At 40.8% G+C, this 20,866-nt stretch overlaps 1 protein-coding gene across 1 annotated transcript in view; it reads left to right on the top strand.

Annotated features, from left to right (window-relative positions):
• The window catches only part of LOC139708748 (transcription factor SUM-1), a 42,700-nt gene that overhangs the window by 9,731 nt on the left and 12,103 nt on the right, over positions 1-20,866 (top strand). The gene's annotated exons all lie outside the window — the stretch shown is intronic.

The following is a 20,866-nucleotide window of genomic DNA, read 5'->3' on the forward strand; positions in this document are numbered from 1 at the left end:
TGAAAGCGTGACGTTTACTATCTTTGTCCCAGACGGGCCTGACATGGTATTCAAGTTTGGGTCAGCGATGGAAGGATGGCGTTGTAACCGAAAAGTTTGCCACAGAACTGCAAATGCTCTTTCAAACGTTTCTCATGTATAATCTTGGGAGTTCTCATTCTATCTAACGTTACAAAAGCATTGAGAAGGATTATATTATTAAGGGGACATAATGTTTCGTTTGTTCCTTGTGATTCCATTAACCCTCTCATTACGGTGGACAATCTGTTTGTACACAGTGTCAATGATATAAAGATGTAGTGGTTTTCAAAGGGTTAAATGGAGAGTTCATCAATGATATGTGAGTTGTCATGATACAGTATTGTAGGAAGTGAAGGTCATGGAAGTAAGGGTTATATATGTTGTAATATACTAGATAGAAATGGGATAGATATTCGGTACACTTCAACATTTTCACATTTCTCATTTGAAGTAATATGACCTAAAGGAAAACATGAGAAGGTAAAACAAACGGGGAAAAATGAAACAAAATAGATACGTAAAAGAATATTCCACTTTCAATTCATAATTATATGAAATGCATATAAGAGAGCGAGAAGGCAGAGAGTTGGGGATGGGGAAGGAGAGAATGATTTACGTAGTTTGAAAGCGAACAGAGAGAGGGGAAAACATACAGATCAAAGCCATTCACTTTCTCTACACACTCTACCATCCTGTGCATCAATTCTGCCCCACATCCAGAAACACCCGTCGGCCACGGCGTACTTGACATCGCGCTCCCCGGGCGGTCGCCGCTGGAAAACGACCTCAATCACTGTCTCCCCACGCATTCCGCCAAACACTACACTCCACTCAATTTTAGGTCGCGGAGATCCAGTGAAAGGCCTATGTACTTTATTCCCTCTCGTACGCCATCTCCCTATACTAGTACTATATATTCTCCCTCCAAGTTTGTTCTATCGCTGTCCATAGTCGCTGTGGCTACACACGCATAACCAATGTATGATAAGGTATAACAATTTGTGATGTTTAATATAGTTTTTATCGGCCAAGAAAGATATATCCATGATATGCCGATACCTCTTGTCTTTGATATGCCCAAGGAGGTATAGGCCTACCTCATTGATGTGCCCGACGAGACTTGGCAAATGGTATAATAATCATGCTCTCCTGTAAAACTCAAATACACTGTAGTGCCTTGTATTAGTAAATGTAGCTTCATGGAAGAGTGTACGATAAATGTGCGTTAAAGTATGTCATTAAAAATTTATGAAATTATTTTCCCTTCACAGACTAGTTACCAAAGAAAGTGAAATGTTTATGTTCTTTTCGAAAAATGAAATAAAGCATGAATTGAATTGAATTGAATTGAATAGTATAATTGGCATAATGTAGCGACTGCAATTGCCACAACCTTTAATCGTTTCTATGTTTGATAAACTGTGAAACAATGATGGAGATCAACTGTGGTCATAAGTAAGACAATAAAAATTCTAGCAATGAATTCGACAATGACCTGGTAAGAAACAAACAATATGAGATGTGTAAAGCAAGTCGGACGAGAGTGCAAATAGGGCGTTCGCTTGTTCGTAAAGTTTACACTGGGCACAAACGATGCACACACATCTACAGTGGGCAGACAAATCGGATATTTTTTTTCTCTCTCTCTCTCACTCTCTCCCTCTCTCCCTCTCTTTCTCTCTCTTCTGCTCCTCTATACTGAATGATTGCTGTAATCCATGGAATACCCAGAGGTCCTTTGCGGGGAAGAGAGATATTTCCGAAAACAATTTCCGAGGAAACTATTGATATTCTTGCTGGTTTTCCGTCAGAAATACTCCTTTACCGCTACGTCTGAGCCATGAATTCACAGACGCATTTCACATGGCAAAACAGTTTATGATTACTCTTGGGGGGAAACCGTGTTTTCAGGATGGATTCGCCTATCAACAGAAAAGAAAAGAACAAAAAAGCTGAGGACATTGCCTGTAGGAGCATGATGGGTTCCGTGTAAAGTTTTTAGGGAGTTTAGACTTTCATACAGAATGAGTTGAATTTGGAAATAATACTAGACACTTTTGAAAGAACTAGTTAAATGCACGATGTGACCGTGTCTGTGAACGCAACTATGTCGTATTTTCTCGTTTATTCTTGTGTTCCATACACAATGATAATATGGAAGGTTTTCCATATTAGGCAGAACGCGTTTCCAGTCGATGAAATTGGGTCATATTTTGGTTGCCTATTTTAATTGACCCACATTTCTTTTGACCACAACAGCGTATCATCTTCCCTCAACAGCCAAGGGCGCGGTTCGTTTGTCATATAGCCTTTCCAATGGTGACCAATTCGATTTCCATGTTGAATCAACTGAAGTATTACGCAAGTTATCATTTCGATGTTTTATCAACAGATAAGCTTTATACTTTCCAACGGAAGCAATTCCAGTGGCTAAAATCGCCGGATGTAATAGCGGAGAGCCACATAATTCCGCGATTTTTTTCCACTGGCTGAAAGTGGGTTGTAAATTCCTCCGTTTCGGATTTTTTTCCCCCCGGTTTCATTTTTGCCTACTTAGGCCATCTGTGGTCAGACAACTAAAAACGAACGGGGTCTGCATCGATGTCAGAGCACTTTTGAAATGATCTTTAAAAACCGATTAAGCGATAATATTTTCTCGCGGCTATTTCTCTGAGCTTGTTAGTTTAGCCAGTATCATTATACCGTACACCAAATAGATCAAATCAGTCTCGAAAGAGATAGTCTAAACTACTCTCATACTAATTTCAGTGTAGGGCCTACTTTTTTTTAAGAAGTCGAACAAAACTAACCAGCAGCATATAACAGTTATCTGCATGGTTTTGTGTTAGCCCCTTTCCCTGACTGCCTCTAACTATTAAAAGCTGTGAAGTTACCAACAAGTTCCATAAGGCAAAGGTTTAGATTGTTGAACGACGCAAGACGTTTCAAAAAGTCTATAGGCCTAATCATAATTTCTGTGTATATACAAGTTCATGAAAGTTAGTACACGTATCATGCTTACTGCGTAAACACTAACTCGCTTCAGGCGTTGTCTTTGTACTAAACTGTATATTTGATTTGCTCAAGAAGTGGAGACTACATAAAGTCGTAGTCGTCACGCCAGTCGTTCTAACTAGATATTCGACTTACAAAAATAAATAATGTTCAGTTGGTATGGTGAATGTACCCAATGAACCATCTCAGCGTCTACAAAATTGAACTTAACATAACAATCAATATGAACTAGGGTGACAATGGATTGGATTTAGAGATCTTAAAATCAAATAAAATTGAATGATTATTACCTCAAACCTACACAAGTCAAGGTCATGCCTGTAATTGTTTCATGTTCCTAGTTTGGAAATAGTGTTTAATGAAAAGAAGAAAATATGTTGCAACAATAATTTCAGTGATCACCAGAAAACCAGTGTGGAACCCAGCTTATCTATATAGCGACCGGAACTGAAAATATATTTCCTGACACGTTTGTGAAGAGGTTCTATTTGATGGAAAGTAAGAAAAGCGCTGGGGACTCCTTTCTGAGCGATGCTATTTGTGCTCCGCCCGTTACCAAGACACCGGTCTGGGATGCGGACTTTACTCGGAATCCCTGCTGGCGCACGCCCGCTTAGCACTGTTTAGTTTTTCAGACAAACTGGAGTTGACTTGTTAAAGACCTGCCACAAATACCGTTAAACCCTCTCGGCTACGACTGGGTTTAAAGGGCAGTGCGTGGTAAAGTCATCAGGCATAACACGCGCCTTGCCCCCTTTTACGGCAGGTAGGTAGGCTGTGTTTAAAGCAGCCATTCATGGGCTAAGTGAATCAGCTCAGTGCGATTAAGCTTTATTACAAACGCAGACTCGAGTGCATGGGACTGACGAGGATTCCTTGCCTACGCTAGTTAGCACTCCCCAATGCTGGTCATAGGGGTATTTAGTGTGTCTCTGCTGTCGACGATACCGTCTGTGCACCTGTAAATTTATGGCGGGAGATGAGGCCAAGCGAGTTTTCAAGTGCCGCATTCTTTCGGCGCATGTTCAACGATTTGTACTCCGCGCCCACTAACATTCATAACATAAGATTGATTTGCCATGCGCTCCGCAGATGAAGATAGCTGGTCGCAAGTAAATTCAATTTAGTCCAATATTTGATCCCAGTTGAGAGGTCTCGTTAATTTCAGTTTTCAAATATAGCGCCAAGAAAGAGAAGCGTGATAGAATTTGCTCGCCATCCTTTTTCAAAATGTAGTTTTCGCGTGATTGTTTTTCCCTCGCAGATCAATGGGAGTGCATCGGATCATACTGTTGATATTTTCATGTGACTTTAATCTTCCCTCGTTGCCTAGGTAACCAAGGAGATACCTCTATGCCTTAACCCAATGCCTTCGGATACTGTAATTCCATATAGGGTTTGTGCATATGCCAAAAGCGGTTCCCGTACACACTGATTTAACAGGCTTGGCATGCATGCTGATATTCCATGTCATGATATCGGTCTAAATTAATGATGTATCAATGTGAAATGCCCTCTGGGTCTAAGTCGGAGCAGCGCTGTTACTGTAAGAGACTATTGCAACATGGATTTTCTGATCTATGATGAGTTATAGTAATAAACACTATTACAGACACTAATGGATGCTAAATATCCAATATTTAACTGCTGCAGCAAAAAAAAAATAATGTAATCAAGCAGGCCAACAAACAAAATGATTATGGCCTTGAAAGAAAGCCTAAATCACAGACAAAAAGAATCACGATGACTGTTTTACTCTCATATCAAACCAAACAGAAACTGAAACTGAAACTGAAATAAACTGTAACGTGGCTGAGTATGCTATCGATTTTAACCGTTGTCGTTGAAGGAGAGCTTAAAAGTTAGACAAATGGAAGACAAGAAGACTCTCGTGTAAGAAGGTAGGCAAGCAAACGAATTAACGAGGTCAATTAGATCCACTGTACATTTGTTACTCATACCATATGAAATGGTGTAGATGTCAAATATTGTGACAAATGTATAAATAACAATCATGCACAAGGGTATTTTATGTCAGACTATTTCGGTAAGCCAGTAACCGGACATTGTAAACCTACATGACGAGATTCTCGTGGCAGAATTATTATTGCTTGCGTTTAATCAGGTAACTCATGTCTAAGATCGATATCAGTGACTATTCATCAAATATCATATGAGTGTGGGGACGTGCATGTGTCTGCGTTTTCGAGCGCATTTGTGCGTAAGAGAGAGGGAGGGGGTTTATTGTTGTCTTTGTATAGAAACTTGCAGTTTGTGGGTATAAAAACTTGCAGTTCACATCAGACATATCGCAGCATTCAGTTCTTAATGATCATGCACCAGCACAACCTGATATAAGCAGCCAATGTTAGAACTCGTAAAGAGTCCAAAAGACAGTAAAATCGAATACAACGAATGATTTTTGTGTCACCAATGATAAGCAGACGATAAACGTGTTCAATTGAGGCAAAAGAAGTGACTTTCAGACACTCTAGAATGTTGGGGTGTTGCACTCAGCACCGCCAAAGAAGGAGAAACTCACTTTCCTGTTCCTCCTCATCATCCATGTCACGGGGAGAGTTCAAAGTGGAACTGATTTTTTCCCACGATGCGGGTGTAGAAAACAAAAGCCGCATGAATAATTCAATCTCTGAGACGTTGAGCGGGCACTAAAGTATGTTCAACTCTCGCCATAAATGGTCCTAAAGTTGTTTGTGAGTTGTCCTTCTCTCGGTGAAGGAAAGAAATAAAGTAGGAACCAATTCGATTTGGCAATTTACGACACTGGAAGTTCGTCGCGGAATCAGTGGAAGTATTTAACTCGTCAGTAAATGTAATTCATCACACCAGAAACGTTGCATTTTGTTTGACCTGAAACAGAAGACCCGCCCCCGTGAAGAGCTCAGTGCGAACGCCACAGGGTATCTCGCCACCAGGCTGCCTGGCAAAACGAGGTTTAAAACATGATGTAGAAGAAAAATGAGCTGTGGCGGGTTCAGTAGAGAATGCAGAGCAACTATACAGAAACTTTCATTTCTCGGTATGCAGTTATTTTCCGGTGCCAAACTCTCCTTGACAAGCCTCACACCTCTTCTCGTGTTAATGTAATTGGAAGATGGTAATTGACGTTAGGACAACATTTCCCCTAATTCTGATCAATCTGACAAGCTGCTCTGCAAACAAAGAGGGAAAGCAAATTAAAAAATGACTGTTTCCCCCATTGGAATGCCCAAGGCTTCGACAGGTTGCTCTAGCTATTTGATTTCTAACGATGCTGCACCTTTTTGAGCACTAATCATGTGTTTCGCTATATGTACGACACATATACTATCAGTCCAATGAAGAGAAGAATATCTATCTGTTTGCAAAATAACTCCTTCGATTGCTAGTTTGCCAATGAAAACGGATAGGGGATCACCTCTGCATTTGTTAGAAGAGATTTACGACATGATGTAATACGCATATGCCGTCATCACCATCGCTGGATTTTCGTGTTTCCACAACTTAAAGATGTGTTTCTTGTCATGTTGAATATATTTTCGAAAGCGCCCTCTTACGTCGCCAACATCTCCCATAGGGACATCATCGCAAAATATCATATTGAAAAGTTGCAGCATAGGTGAATATCTCAAGCCTTTTTTAATTTCCATTGAATATGGCGATCATAGAATAATGGTACGCGCAAAACAATTGAGTCGTGAAACCATCTGACTTCTTGTCAATGCCACACTAATTCTGAAAGCAGCGTAGGCCAAATTTTAGTCTTGCAGTAAATATCGTAATTATTAGAGGTAAGTGGGCCGTCACTTACCTTTCATAGAATGGTCATGACAGACTGGTATGTGCAATCCCAAAACCCAAACATGTGACCATGTTACTAGGTAATCATTAGAGAAGAATTTGGATTGACATAGTTGACTTAAGCCAATCCAATTCATGCTGTCACAATTACTGGCCAGCTTCCACCGACTATAAGTGGTGAAAGGAACAGTAACTGGGTTTTTTTTTTTTTTATTGGATAGGACGTCCTTTTGGGATTTGCAACTCCTTGATCTGTTTTCCCCCTCCTAATCTCATGAATATTTACCCTTGACCCCATAACACCATTTCAATAACAAACTTGTTTACGATTCAACTTCCCAATTCAATGAATTAGAGGACTTTGGCAGTGTATTGGCAGTAGGATGTATAGAGATGCAATTAGAAATCAAATTACAGCAGCAGTAAAACAATGGTCGCGTTCCGGAGTCATTGAATTGTCATGTAGCTTTTCTGCCGACAAAAATCGTCATGTCAGTAAAATACGATGCGTATTTGAATAGTCTGACAAGCTGAGATGCGAATAATGACATGCAAGGATGACAAAAATGGTGACCATTTTATTTTAAAGCATTTCATCGACGCGTGAAGAAGGTGTGACAGAATGAATGCCCTTCATCTCCGAAACACTCTTCTTGACACAGGAACATGAAGCGTGCGTGAGTCGAAGTGTCATTAATGATCTGCCTAATTGTGATGATAATTAGACTAGTCAACTCAATAGCGAAAACCCCCACGTGCTTAAGCGAAGAGAAGATGTACACCTGTGTCTAAAACAGCAGTTCGGGATTACAGACGCGGCTTGGTATTACTTCACGAGAAAGCGGCTCAACAGTTCTCCGTTCCGTGTACATTACACGGGAGCCAAAACCAATAAGATCCCGATCCATCGTGATGGGATAGGCCATTCGATGACTGTATCGAGCGTGGGGTGGATTAGCTCGTGGTTAGCCTTCGCTTACCAGGGTACGAAATCGATCACCAGGGACGATATATAGCTGAAGAAATACATATCAAAAGATAAGGGAGATGATAATAACCAACACATATCCCCCATCAGAAAGAAAAAAAAACCCAGAGGTTAGTTGAAAGTACGTCGTTCATAACATTGCGGACATTTGATTGATTTAACCGAATGCCAATTTTTTCCTTCGTCACTTTGCAAGAAAGCTGGGTTTTTTTTTTGTGTGTGTAGCAAATGTGTAAGATGATTACCCCAATCAAACGGAGGGGGGGGGGGAGGGTAATTTGTACCACTCATTTCTATTTTGACTTGAGCTGCAACAAGGTCTGACGGGTTTGAGAAAGTGAAATGCTCATCGACTATCGAAGACTCGAGGTTCGTGCCTACAATTTCCCGATATCAATTTATAGGGTCGTCCGATAGCTTCCCCCGATTTGGCTCCAAAATCCGCCACACGATGACGCATGCTTAGAGGAGCGTCTCGCGCAAATCCCTGATACCTGATTGGTCAATCCTTCTTTTGCACCTGGCAACAGTCCCGACCAGTTCAACAGGTGGTTACATGGCGAAGGGGGGAAAATGTGCCCATTGTCGATTCAGTGATTTTAGGCGAGCCAACTTCTCGTATGATTTACAAACGAGCGCGCGAGGATATACAATTAAGGATCTACCAGGGACATCAATGTTGTAATTATGGCACTCGACAAATAACGCAATGTGTGAACAAAGTCCCTTGTCCGTCTTATTTTGTTTATGACGTACAGGATGAGAGGAGACATGTGGCTCGATGAAGTGGATAAGGAATGAATATCAGACACTTCGATTACACGTGCTCACACACTAAAAGAAAAAAAAACACCTAAGCAAAACATAAACGAAAAAAGCAAGCACAGAAACAAGTAAGATGATAAACACAATTTTAAAAAGGGGACAAAAAACCAGAGCTCCGAAAGACTGATTTGCTCGTTCATTAGACTTTGTATATTTTCTAGTCATTATCTGGGGGTAGAAGAAAAGCGGGAGAGGATACTCATGAGTTAGTGAGCGTTAGCTTTGTCTGTCCATGGACCTAATACATACAATTCACTATAGCTTTCTGTAGAGATAGATTTTGACGAATTAACTTACATGATGTAATTGTGATATTGCACCATCCAATAGCTAGGTTAGAAAAATGATGATAATAAAGTATGATACACCAGAGCCGTGGCCTGCAATGGAACGAATCTTGCGAGTTGTCTGCTTGTCGTTTTGAGGTTAATCCTTGCCTAATTTCTTTTGTCGTGGAACACCCGCGCTAACCCATCGTAAACCCCCCTAAATGGAGGATCGTACCTGGGAGGTGGTGACTATACGCGTTCAGAGGTTCAGATGTACTTTTGCGGGTTTCCCCTTTCCTTTCCTCATTTCGTCTGTCCATTTCTTCATTCTGTCTCTCATTCGCCGTCTCCTGTTTTTTTTTCTCTCTTTCATTTTAGTGAGACTGGGTTCCCTACCACGGCTCAAAATTTGCAAAGTCATGTTCTGTGGCCCGAGTGAGGTACAAATTAGATGTGACAGATTCAAGGAGAGCCCAACAACAAACCCGACTTAGTAAGCAAGAAGTATTTCTCGAAAAGAAGACAAAAACAAGGGGAGCATATCAGATGATTTTTCTACCTTGTGTTGTTGTCGCAAGTGATGAGAACAATAGCTTGGAAAAAGGCAAGACAGAGACCAGTGTTTAAAGACAGATCGGTTGTTTGATAATTGAGCGCATCGCGTCCCAAGGGAATTTTACCGCAGAAACTTGTCATCACGTCATGAAATTGTCATCCCTGATTATCAACTCACATCTTATATTGGAAAGAGATTGATGGAATTGGATGACTTCATTAAATATACTTAAACTAAGAAAGAATTAATCAAAAGAACGCCAATTTGGAAAATAAATAGGATCTCCAATCTTCTAATATGTGTTGGCAATAATGAAGCAATTAAGGGCCTTTTTGAAAGTTCTTCAATCAAAACAAACGATCATAAACTGATTGAGGATTCAAATAACAAAGAGCAATTATGGAACATTAACAATGGATAATAACACTCAAAGTAGTTTGTAGAAATGTAACGCACCAAATCACAGAAATGTGGTTTCTGGGGCCCGATGGGTTAATGTCAAGAGCTCACTGTTTCTTATTTGTGACCTGTATACCGAACACGGATCATGAGGCAGGTACAGTAAAGTTTGATGGAATTGTATGCCTTTAGACCACGACGACCTTGCATCCGAAAGATGAGCGACGTAATGAGAACGAGGCAAAAACTGCAACGACCCATTCTCGGTTATCATTGTGTCGTCATCAACAAGGACAAAATACATGATCCCCTAATAAAAATAGACATACTTTTACCATGTTTACTCCTTTTTTTGGGGGGGGGGGGGAGGAGGAGGGGTTCATAATTATAAAGCATGATAAGTTGTCCAAAAGCATATTGCCGTTATTAGAATTATATGACAACATATCGGTACACTGTTCGTTCAGAGAATGATGAGCAACAGTCAATCGAGGGGAAAAAAGAGTTTGAACAAGGTTCATAGAGCAGAATAAAATTGTAAACCCTGTAGTGTTATACTAGGCACATTATCGGTCCATAGGTCGAGCTGTATGAGTGTTCAACATTGTTCGGTTTCGTCGCTCAAACCTGTCCTCCAACAGTCTGAGTAGTTAAAAGTCGATCTGACTCTTTTTTAAACGAGCACTTTTCATCAGCTGTCGCGTTCGGAACAGGTGACTATCGATTAAAGTTTTGGTCAAGATCCAAACATTAACACGAAAATCCTAACGCTAACCGTCATTAGTTGATACGTTATGAACTGTTGGTTTGATGACAGCACATTGGGTTTGAGACATGGATGAAAGAGACAGTGTCTGATGTTGTCGAAGTTAAACGTATTACTTAAATGCCATCCCCCAATAAGATATCCCCGCACTTATTTGTCATGCGAATTGATGCAAAGCATGCACAAAATGTACCTCCGTCGATAGTAGTTGACAGGAGGCAGAAGAAACACTGTATACACCACCCTCACTCCGTATTGCTACACGTCTTGCTCGTCTTTCTCGCTCATCAGATAATATCTAGTCTCAATTGGGAAGAAAATACTACACATATCAAAAAATGGCCTTTAAAGGAGCCACTGACAGAAATCTGTAGTATACTAAAGACTAAACAAAAAGTTTTTCACATTTTTCAAATTTCACATATTAAAAAAAACATGGTTGACTGTATCATCATAATTATGCTCAACTCAAAATAAGTGTCACGATGACATATCGATGACTTTTTGCATCCATAGCGACGTCATCATCATATGACAGAGACATTTCTTGTTGCTTTTGTATTGTCATTCAGAGCAAATTTATTCCGTGTTCGCATGGTATAACCCCGTAGAAATAGGAACGCTCATCCCCATCATACTGTGTGTGTGTGTGTGTGTGTGTGGTGTGTGTGCGTGCGATAGGGCGTTAAACATATGATTAGGAAATCGTTAGACGGAAAGCAGAGTCAAAATCTATCGTGCAAATACGTCCCAAGTCGTCTTCTAAAGGCGACATTCAAGGAAGAATACAGCACATTGTTATCCCATGCGTTATGGGCATATTTAAGACGTTGACAAATTAATGAGGAAGTACCAGAAGTCTTTAAGGTCTTTGGGACAGGCTCTATGAAGAAGTGCAAGTATCTGTAAATGATGATAAGATAGACCTGTCTGTCATAATCTTTGAAGAACTGCCTCTAAAACTTGACACAGTCGCTGAAAAAAAAAAATGCCCCAAAATATGATGCTGTCTATCAGACACACTTAGTCCCGGCTGGATGGCGCCGGTATGTGGCGCCACCCAGCCACGACTAAACAAAATAGAAATAAAAACAAAGCAAAGCAAAACAGAACAAAACAATATGTGCACTGTTTATTTCCACCGTTTTATCAACAGTGCATGCTTTGGCAGGACTTTGAATCACGTGATAAGGAGCGTCAATGAAAGCTCTATGTAATTTGTTGTTGTTTGTTGTTCTTCTTCGTCTGGGTTTGATAGCATAGTCATACAGCAACTGGATCATTCAAATTGTTCCACTTTTCTCGACATTACAGCTCGCCCCAATATCTGTCGACAACGAAATATAGGCCCAACTAGATAGATGGATAATTGAATAGACATATCTTGTATAGATATATAAATAGAATAGATAGGGAGATAGATAGATAGATAGATAGATAGATAGATAGATAGATGAATAGATAGATAGATAGATAGGTAGATAGATATATAGATAGATGGATAGATAGATAGATAAATGGATGGATAGATAGATAGATAGATAGTTTGATATATAGATAGATTGATAGATATATTGATAGATAGATATATAGGTAGATAGATAGATAGATAGACAGATAGATAGATACATACATACATACATACATACATACATACATACATACATAAAAAAATAATTATTAAGAATATACAAATCCAACGCATCGAATGAATTTTCCCACATAATAGACTCAATACTCACAGAGTCGAAAGAGATACATAGAGGGTCTGATGTAGTATACATCTGTCTCTGGATTAAGCTCTATGAAAATATGAACCAATAGGGCATTGGTCCTGACATTTTTATAGGTGATTGCCAACCTCATGATACCTGAGGTATCTGGCACACACACACACACACACACACACACATACACACACACACACACGTTAAATATATCATATTAGGCCTACCTATCTATAGATGAATAGATAGATAATTAGTATGTTGAAGTCTGCGGTCATCGTTTATTCCTTGTCGTTCACAGTTAGGAGGTTTGTGTTTCTGCTGCTGTTTTAATGTATATAGGACTTTAGTAAAGCGTGAACACACACATACATACACATAAACAACCCATATACATATGTGCACTGGAATGTTGTACTGGTATTTATATATCTGTTTTGTTGATATGTTTCTTGTATAGCACGACAACCTGTCAATACTATCTTATTGCGACATGCATCGTCACACCAACCCTTACATATTCACGTAGTCTTCATTAACTTTTTTTTTATCAGCTCATGGATATTTTCCGTTCATAAAATTTACGTGGATTAATGCCTACAGTATTTTGCCCATTTTTTTTTTTACAAGCCAGACATCTTGAATGTTTCTTTCTGCAGATATCCCGATTTCAATGAAGTGTGCTTAAATGTTAAGCTCAGTAAAGAAAAGGGGGTCACCCGATAACATCGCTTTATTGAAAACATATCACTTACATTAGTCATTTAATTCGTCACATTTCCAGTGATGGCGTTCCAAAAATGCAACAAGAAGTGGAGAGGGCAGCTTTGAGAACCTTGTATGTTCTGGGCGAGTAATCCTTCCTCAATCTACCGCTGATATCGATCCCTGTGCCCTGCGTTTGATGGCTGCAAAGTCCTGATACTTTAATGCCATTAATTCCCTTGTTCTTTCCGAATAAGGGATCTGTCATCACCTTAAAAAGGGGGGAGAAGTGACGGCGGAATCAGAGAAATAGAGATGTGGTGTAAGAAAAGTGATGCCATGAATGTAGGGTCAGAGCACTAAATTGCGTAACTGCTTGGCGCTTCGGCTAATCTCTCCTAATTCAAAATGTCCCTTCAGCGCTAATTATCCCACCTTATAGTTAAACGTTAGACTAGGTAAGTGCTTCACACTTTGTGGGATGCGTCCATTTTCCCCCTCTCCTTATCAATCTTTTGTCTTCTGAGGGAACGGGGTGGACTCTTGTCGGCGACCCTAGAAACAGCTGCGTTTCCGATGTTCTTGAATGCGGCTGTCCGCTGAGTTTAGCGCGGTGACAACCTCGTCAGTGCAGATGTGTCGCCCCCTACCCTCCCCGAGACCAACCCAAGGCCGCAGTGCTCCTCGCTTGCGCGGCTCTCTCGCTACGCTGTGGCCAAGCTCGGCTTCATTTGCGCATTATCAGATTAATTCTTTAGCCGTTATTTCTCAGATCAGTTGATAAAACCTTTATTTGGAATGCGAGACTCGTTTGTTACGAATTAAAGTTATTGAAGGTTTGAGTTTGACTTGACGGAGCGACAGCTTCTAAAGCTACATGTGTATACGAGTGATTTGTATGATGCTAAGTCGTATACAAAAACAAACAAGCAAGCAAAATGATAATGTGTTTGCATATCCGTCTTTTGAGTACCACAATATTAACGCTCCGTCCAAAGAAAACCAAACACAAACAAGGGAGGCAAATCTAATGAAGATGTATGAAGAAAATGACGTCCTTCGCTAAACACTCGAAGTCATAATTCATTTGCACCAACGTTTCGAGAGAAATGGGAAAATTCATAACATCTCGGGCATAGGCATAAAACAACCCATCACCGCGAAAGATCACTATTAACCAGTGAAAGGTTGACAATTAGGCATACTAGTTGTCATCGCATTTCAAAGAGATGTAATGTTTAATTCATTTTCCAATAGAACGACATGGTATACAGAACTAAGACATCAAACGATCAAACAAAATAATTTGGTTGCGCCATAGCCCGTAATGGCTAACAATCTCACTTGTCTTACGTTTTAGTCAGCGTGTAAAACCCTTAAAGCATAATATTGTACCTCATACTCCAACCTTACAATAACATATCGCGCTTGTTGATACTTTATCGGAATCTCATGTGAGCCATTATCTTCATCATAAGAGGTTCTTGTGAAAACGGAGCAGAGGGAGGACTTTTTTGGTTCTATTTTGTTTTGTTTTAATTCTAGCGAGTCATGGACAGCTCACCTTTTTTCCTCGCCCTCCTCAAGCGGAGTGACTCTCACTGCCCGACTCTGCCTCGTGCAGATGCCGCGGCTGGGAGGAAATTCAATTTACAGCCCCACTTTCGCTACTTTTTGGTCAAAAAAAAAAAACGTAGTGAAGCAAGAAAAGGTTGCTACAGGGGGGGGGGGGGAGGGGGATGGAGAGTAAGAAGGAGAGAGAAAGTTCGCATTGATCTTGGTTACTTGATGGAACACATGTTTAGGATTCCCCTAGAGAACCAACCAACTGGCTGACAGAGAACTAGAATGAGCGCGAGGTGGTAGCTACCAAGTGTTTCCCCTTTTGTGAAAAGAGAAGGCCAGATAGGTGTCAGCCAAGAATTTTGAAGACTCCAACTTGGTCAGAAAATTGGGACAATGATAAGATACCTGGAGACCCGCAAAGATCCCTGCAGTCTCACATCCATTTGGTAGAAATGGTCACATGAAAAGTAAGAGATGTCTGGTGACATGAGTGAGCGTTAAATTGTCGTCTTCTTGTAGTGCGGCGATGTTGAATAAATACCAACTGAAATGGGGAGTACTTTGCAATAGCGCTCTAGGTTGATAATGATAATGTAGAAATGTGTGTAATTATTAGACTTCCGTTTGTTATGAAACCGTTGAGGTTACTTGCAGGGTGAGGATTACAGTGGTTGATGTGTGTTGAAAGTTGAAGACGCATCTTGTAAAGCGAAGTGATAGACAGCGAGAGGGGATGTGGTTAGCCAGGGAAAGGAGAATCTCTAAGTACTTTACTTTCATCAACCTCCCTTAATGTCGAACAACAGCAACAACAACACACCTACTTTAAAGGGCTCAATTTGCTGTCTGATGCGTTGGCCTGGTTGTATGGTCGAAGAAGCGAGATGTGGTCGGTGGCGAGAAGGGGGATGGGCTCGAGAGGGGTGGGGTCGACCTTGGTGTTGTTAAACCATGACAAGTAACTGAGTCTTCTGAAGCGACATAAAATGACACAGGTAATTACTCTTTTTTCTTGGTGATGGGTGTTGTCAAGTCTTCTTGTTTGCGATCGATCGTGCAATTAAGTGGATACTATGGATCTTGGTGGGTGTGATATGGCAAAAACGTGTATCTCGAAAACCGCCGTGGGATTATCGAAAGCGCTGATCCAGTGGAGAGGGGACAAAAGCATGTTTATGTGTTCCAATGTAATTTGATGTTTGTTAAAGGGTACGATACTTTTTTTTTTCAAGGCTGTGATATGGCTCTGCATCATGCGACATAAATTGATATTAGTTCAAATCCGGGCGTGGATTTAATTATTTGACTCTATACTTTGTTTTGACTTTGCGTGTTTTCATAGGTGTAGGGCCTGTATGGAAACTAATCATGTATACTCGGAAGAACATATAACATACAAGTGTAACCACAACCATAGTCATTTCATTTTAGTCCAAATATTCATTAACCAATGATTCAGGTAATGCTGACACGATATTACAAAGTACCATATAGAATACATCCTTTATTACGAAGTACCATATAAAATACATTCTTCATGCGAAATGCCATATATAGGAAGTACCATGAGATATATTTTTTATTACGAAGTGCCATATAAATTATATTCTTTATTTCCTAATCCCTGTTTTCCATGTCATGTTTGCAGCAATGTTTGGGATGTCACGATATTACCACGGTACCACGATACCACGATAATCGCCAAGACATCTCTCTCTTAACCCCCTGCCGCTGGGCTGGACACTGCTTTGAAGTCCATACAGCCTCGGACGTGCAGGAGATGCTATAGAAGACTTTTTTTTTCTGATTACGTGTTATATGTACACTGTTTACGATGGAAAGTCAATAACGTCTTCTCGATTTGACTCTCTTGGCACAATGATGTAATATCAGTTTCCGGTAATTGCTTTTTCTGTGATACAGATCTTACCAAGTCGTTCCTCTTTCCTTGAAAAGGGCGCCTCTTTCCTTGAAAAGGGCGACATATTACAACAAAACGCGAGATTTTCACTGAATTTTATTGGTGGAGAAGAAGACGGTCTTTAATTTTGTTTTTCTTCTCTGTCATATTCTCCCTTTTCGTTCGTGAAGGATGCCTTTCTTTTGCCGGATAACTTTTCATCAATATTTTCCGCATTGAAATGAGTGTTTTTTTCCAGCCTCGTCCAGCGAATGACGAAATATTGTGATACAGTGGTCGCTCGATTAGAGCGGTAACCTCCAAGATTTCCCCGGGGCGCGGCTGCGACGCCACTGTCTCAAACTCCGATAGAGGAGCATAAATCACCGACTCAGAAACGCGGACGTTTAGGGACACGCTTTAGCCCTTCCGTATTGGGTTGGCGCCTACCACGAACATTAAAATGTTTCGCCCTGACGTCTGCCGATTTCGCCGATTTAAATTTCTCCCCGTGAATGCTCCATTGTTTCCACCCGCTATTCCTTATAACACGACTCGTATTGATGTTGATTAGTACTGGAGGCATCTTGTGGCCGATAGCCGCAACGCAACGAGTTAATTATTCCCTTGAAGTTTCTACACAAAGTGATGTGCCTCCTAGAGTCCTACATGCAGGGTGAAAGTCCAAAGCAATAATTCAAAGTGTTCGATCCTACTTGATGTAGGCTGAATATTTTGAGTGATAACAAATGCCACATTTCAGTTGGCACAATAGAAAGTTTTGCTTCGTTTAATGATACAATGAAGGAAGATACAATCTCTCTTCTCGAGGGAGCCTTTTCCATCCCTTGCTAAATCAAAATGGTAATGATATTCCATTGTGTGTACGTGGTTGGCGACATTGATACTCGTAATTTTGTTTCACTGGTAACTAGCTAGTAGAAAGTTTCATCAACGGAAACAGTAGAGATGACACGTTTATTGCCGATGCACGCTTTACACAATGAAATTGGACATTATGATTAAAGCCGAGGAGAACGTACCTTCTGAATACATACAAGAAATCAGCTCCGTCTAGGCTTGTATTGTAATATACCAAGCGATTTTGTCCCACGGAAGCTGATCGCTTCCACGACAGAGTCACTATTAACAAACGCTTTATCACTTTAGGAAATTATATTCGTAGGTATCTGGTAATTTATCGTTTTCTTGGGCTAGTCATGCATATGTGTAGGCCTATGTTTGTTAGAGCGTCTGAATGTGACGGTTGGTGCTTTAAAGCTCAAGTTCACCTTCATATTATACATGTGGATTGAGGGAATGCAGCAATATTGATAGAACACACGAGTGAAAGTTTTAGGTAGTTGGACAATCCGTTCAAAGGTTATGAATTTTATTTGTAGTTTTAATGGCGCCATCGTTGGATGAGAAGACTGCTACGGCTTGTGATGCTATGTGTTAATGTTATGTGTAGAACGATGTACAAAAAATACAAAGAAAATTCAACATATTTTCACTCTTCTCGCATAGTAAAAGAAATTGAATTGATTTGCCTCTTTCAAAAGGCAGGGGATGATATTACCCTTAACATACACCAGTAACAACTGGAGGGAATATGCACTTTTTTCCAAAAAAAAATTCACTCGTGTATTCCACTAATATTGCCATATTCCCTTAAACCACATGTCTAGGAAAGTTAACTTGTCCTTCAAAAATAAGTTTGTCTCCTCAGCACAATGTCTGTCCGTACTATAGTCCGTCGTTGGAAGAGCGATGGTCGTTTTTGTTATTTTTTTTTCTCGCGCATTTCTAGAAAACTCAAGTAAAATACCAAAGAAGAGTGAAGCTTTGTAAGAAATTGTGTCGTCATCTGAAAGACGAAACAAATATAGCAAGGTAGTGCAAACAAACAAACAAACAAACAAACAAGCAGACAAACAAACAAACAAACAGACAAACAAACAAACAAACAAAAGAGTCACTTCGAGTTTCCTGTATTGGTCAATCCTGTTTAGCTGGAAAAAAAGATTCAAACAGAAGAGAAATGAAACAACAAATAAGACAAGGAAAAGTATATACTATGAAGAAACAGAGATCAAAAAAGTTTACTTTTTAGAGGTAGTTGGGTTGTAGTACTCTAGTAGTCGTTGTTTCTCTCATAGCTGGTACTGGTCCCAACCATTCCCCTCTCACAGAGTGTGGCAAATTACCTATTTCCGACCTTTCCAAGTGCTCCTATTATTGCATTTCATTCATATGTCCCATTTCTCTCCAACTATCCTCTCTCCATATATCTCCATATCTCCCTCTCTTTCTCCCGTCTATCCCTCCCCCTCCCCCCCCCCCCCCCCTCTCTCTCTCATCTGTTTTCTTTCTGGGCGAGGGTCCGTTGCGTGCTGAGGATAGCAAGAGTCACTCTACGTTTAATAAAAGTGCAAAAAAGTACCGACGGTTTGGCCCGAGTCGAGGGGTGCTTATTAATGCTACATGCCTCGAAATCAAATCAACCAAATTAAGTTTGTTTCATTGCAGAATTTGTACCAGAAGGATATAATTCTGCGTTTCCCGTCAGTTTGATAGGCCGCAATATATATTTCCCCCCAGTCGGATATCTGTGCGTGTATTTGCGTGTCATCTGTGATATTTGTCATCGATTATAAATGTGTTGCGTCATCGCGAGTAGAGTGTGTGAGAGTTACATGATGTATGCGCATGCTCGTTGTCTTTCTTCCGGATAAATATCCAATTAGGATCGCATGATGGCGAAAAAGAGAGAGAAGTAAAGCCATTCCAAACTATCAATTCACGTCAAAATCGATCCACATTTTGCAAATGCGCTGGATGTTTCCAATATTTCGATGGTGATGAGCAGTGGTGCTGACGCGCAAAATCAATGGTTTACCGCTTCTACCAAAGGGGCCTACCACTATACCACCACGGCGACCACCAATCACCACCAACCTTCTTGACACCACCGAATGCCACCCCTACTGCTCCCCCTATCCTTACTGCTTCTCTGTAACCAACACCACCACTACACTTATTTAACACTACAAAATATTCTCATTGTTAGAAATAAAAGCAATGATTATTAATCACGCGACTAAAGGTACAAGCCTTACAATTTTTGGCAGATTAGCACTGCAGCTTCATAGCAGCAGTGGGTTTTTGTATCATAGAAATATTGGCTGTAAACATCTAATCCAGTAAGCAAAGAGGAGAAAACCTGAGGATCCAGTGGGGGAAAGAAATAAGTCCCCCTTCTAAAAAGATCACGCGGATCATTAATCCCCTCGAAGTTATCACAGGACTTCTTTTTCCCCTTTCTTTCGAGACAGCTAATTCATCCATAAACAGTTACCAAAATTAAGGTTATTCATTGGATCTTGCAGCACCGTCTACCCCGCCTCGTCGGATCATTCCAATTTGGCGATGGCTTCAGAGCCTAGTGAAACTCCTGATGAGAGAGAGGGAGATTGTACGACCAGGGGTGTATGCGAATAACAACACTCCTTCCATTTCTCGAGAGTAAACGAAGAAAATGCTCTCCCCGCTCTCATCTTCTCTCCATGTGTGGCGCGCACTTGGATTAGCAATCAGAGATCAGGTTTTATAAGGAGAGTCATCTATAAACATAGTGTCACGTTGGGGGGATTTCGAAGGTGGAGCCGCGTTAATTAGTCGGAAAACTTAATTAACTGGTGGAAATTAGGTTAGGAATTGCGAGATCTATTGGAGCACGGAGTGAAAAGGTGTTAGAGAGAGTGGGAGTCGCCGGTGCTAATCGAAGAGCGTCGTACGTCAAAAGTTGACGAAGCGCCTGCCGAGATGCGCGCTTGTGGATGTGCAAGTGCGGCGACACGTCAGCTACGCATGTTCACTTTCTCTCTACTAGCGTTAGTCTGTGCCCTGGTGTGAGGGATTGTTGGAGATCTCGCCGATCGGAAATTGATATGTATTCAGCAATATCCTGTGCACAATTAATTCGTTTATGTGTCGTATTATTCTGGGGGAGCTTTAGTTGGGTGTTAGCGAGTTAGACAGTGTGAGTGTGTATATGATCGGGCGGGGGGGGGGGCAGCAGAGAGAGAGGCAGACAGACAGAAAGAGAGAGAAAGAATGATAAAGAGTAGGGAAAAGAACAGCTAAAGGGATAAGAGAATGAAGACGGGGGGGGGGGTAGGAGAGGGGAGTTGAAATTGGGCGTAGAGGGGCCGCTGCTTTTCCGCTCCGCGCGCAGGGTCGCGTGAGGGATTGTCATGGCGCTGTTTGTCGCCACCACTCGTCGAGTCCACTTCGAGTAATCCCTCTCCGGCAGGTCAGTGTTA

This window comes from Diadema antillarum, unplaced genomic scaffold (assembly GCF_040938485.1).
Source record: "Diadema antillarum isolate AM-2024a unplaced genomic scaffold, OU_Dant_1.0 scf00000037, whole genome shotgun sequence".
Lineage (NCBI taxonomy): Eukaryota > Metazoa > Echinodermata > Echinoidea > Diadematoida > Diadematidae > Diadema > Diadema antillarum.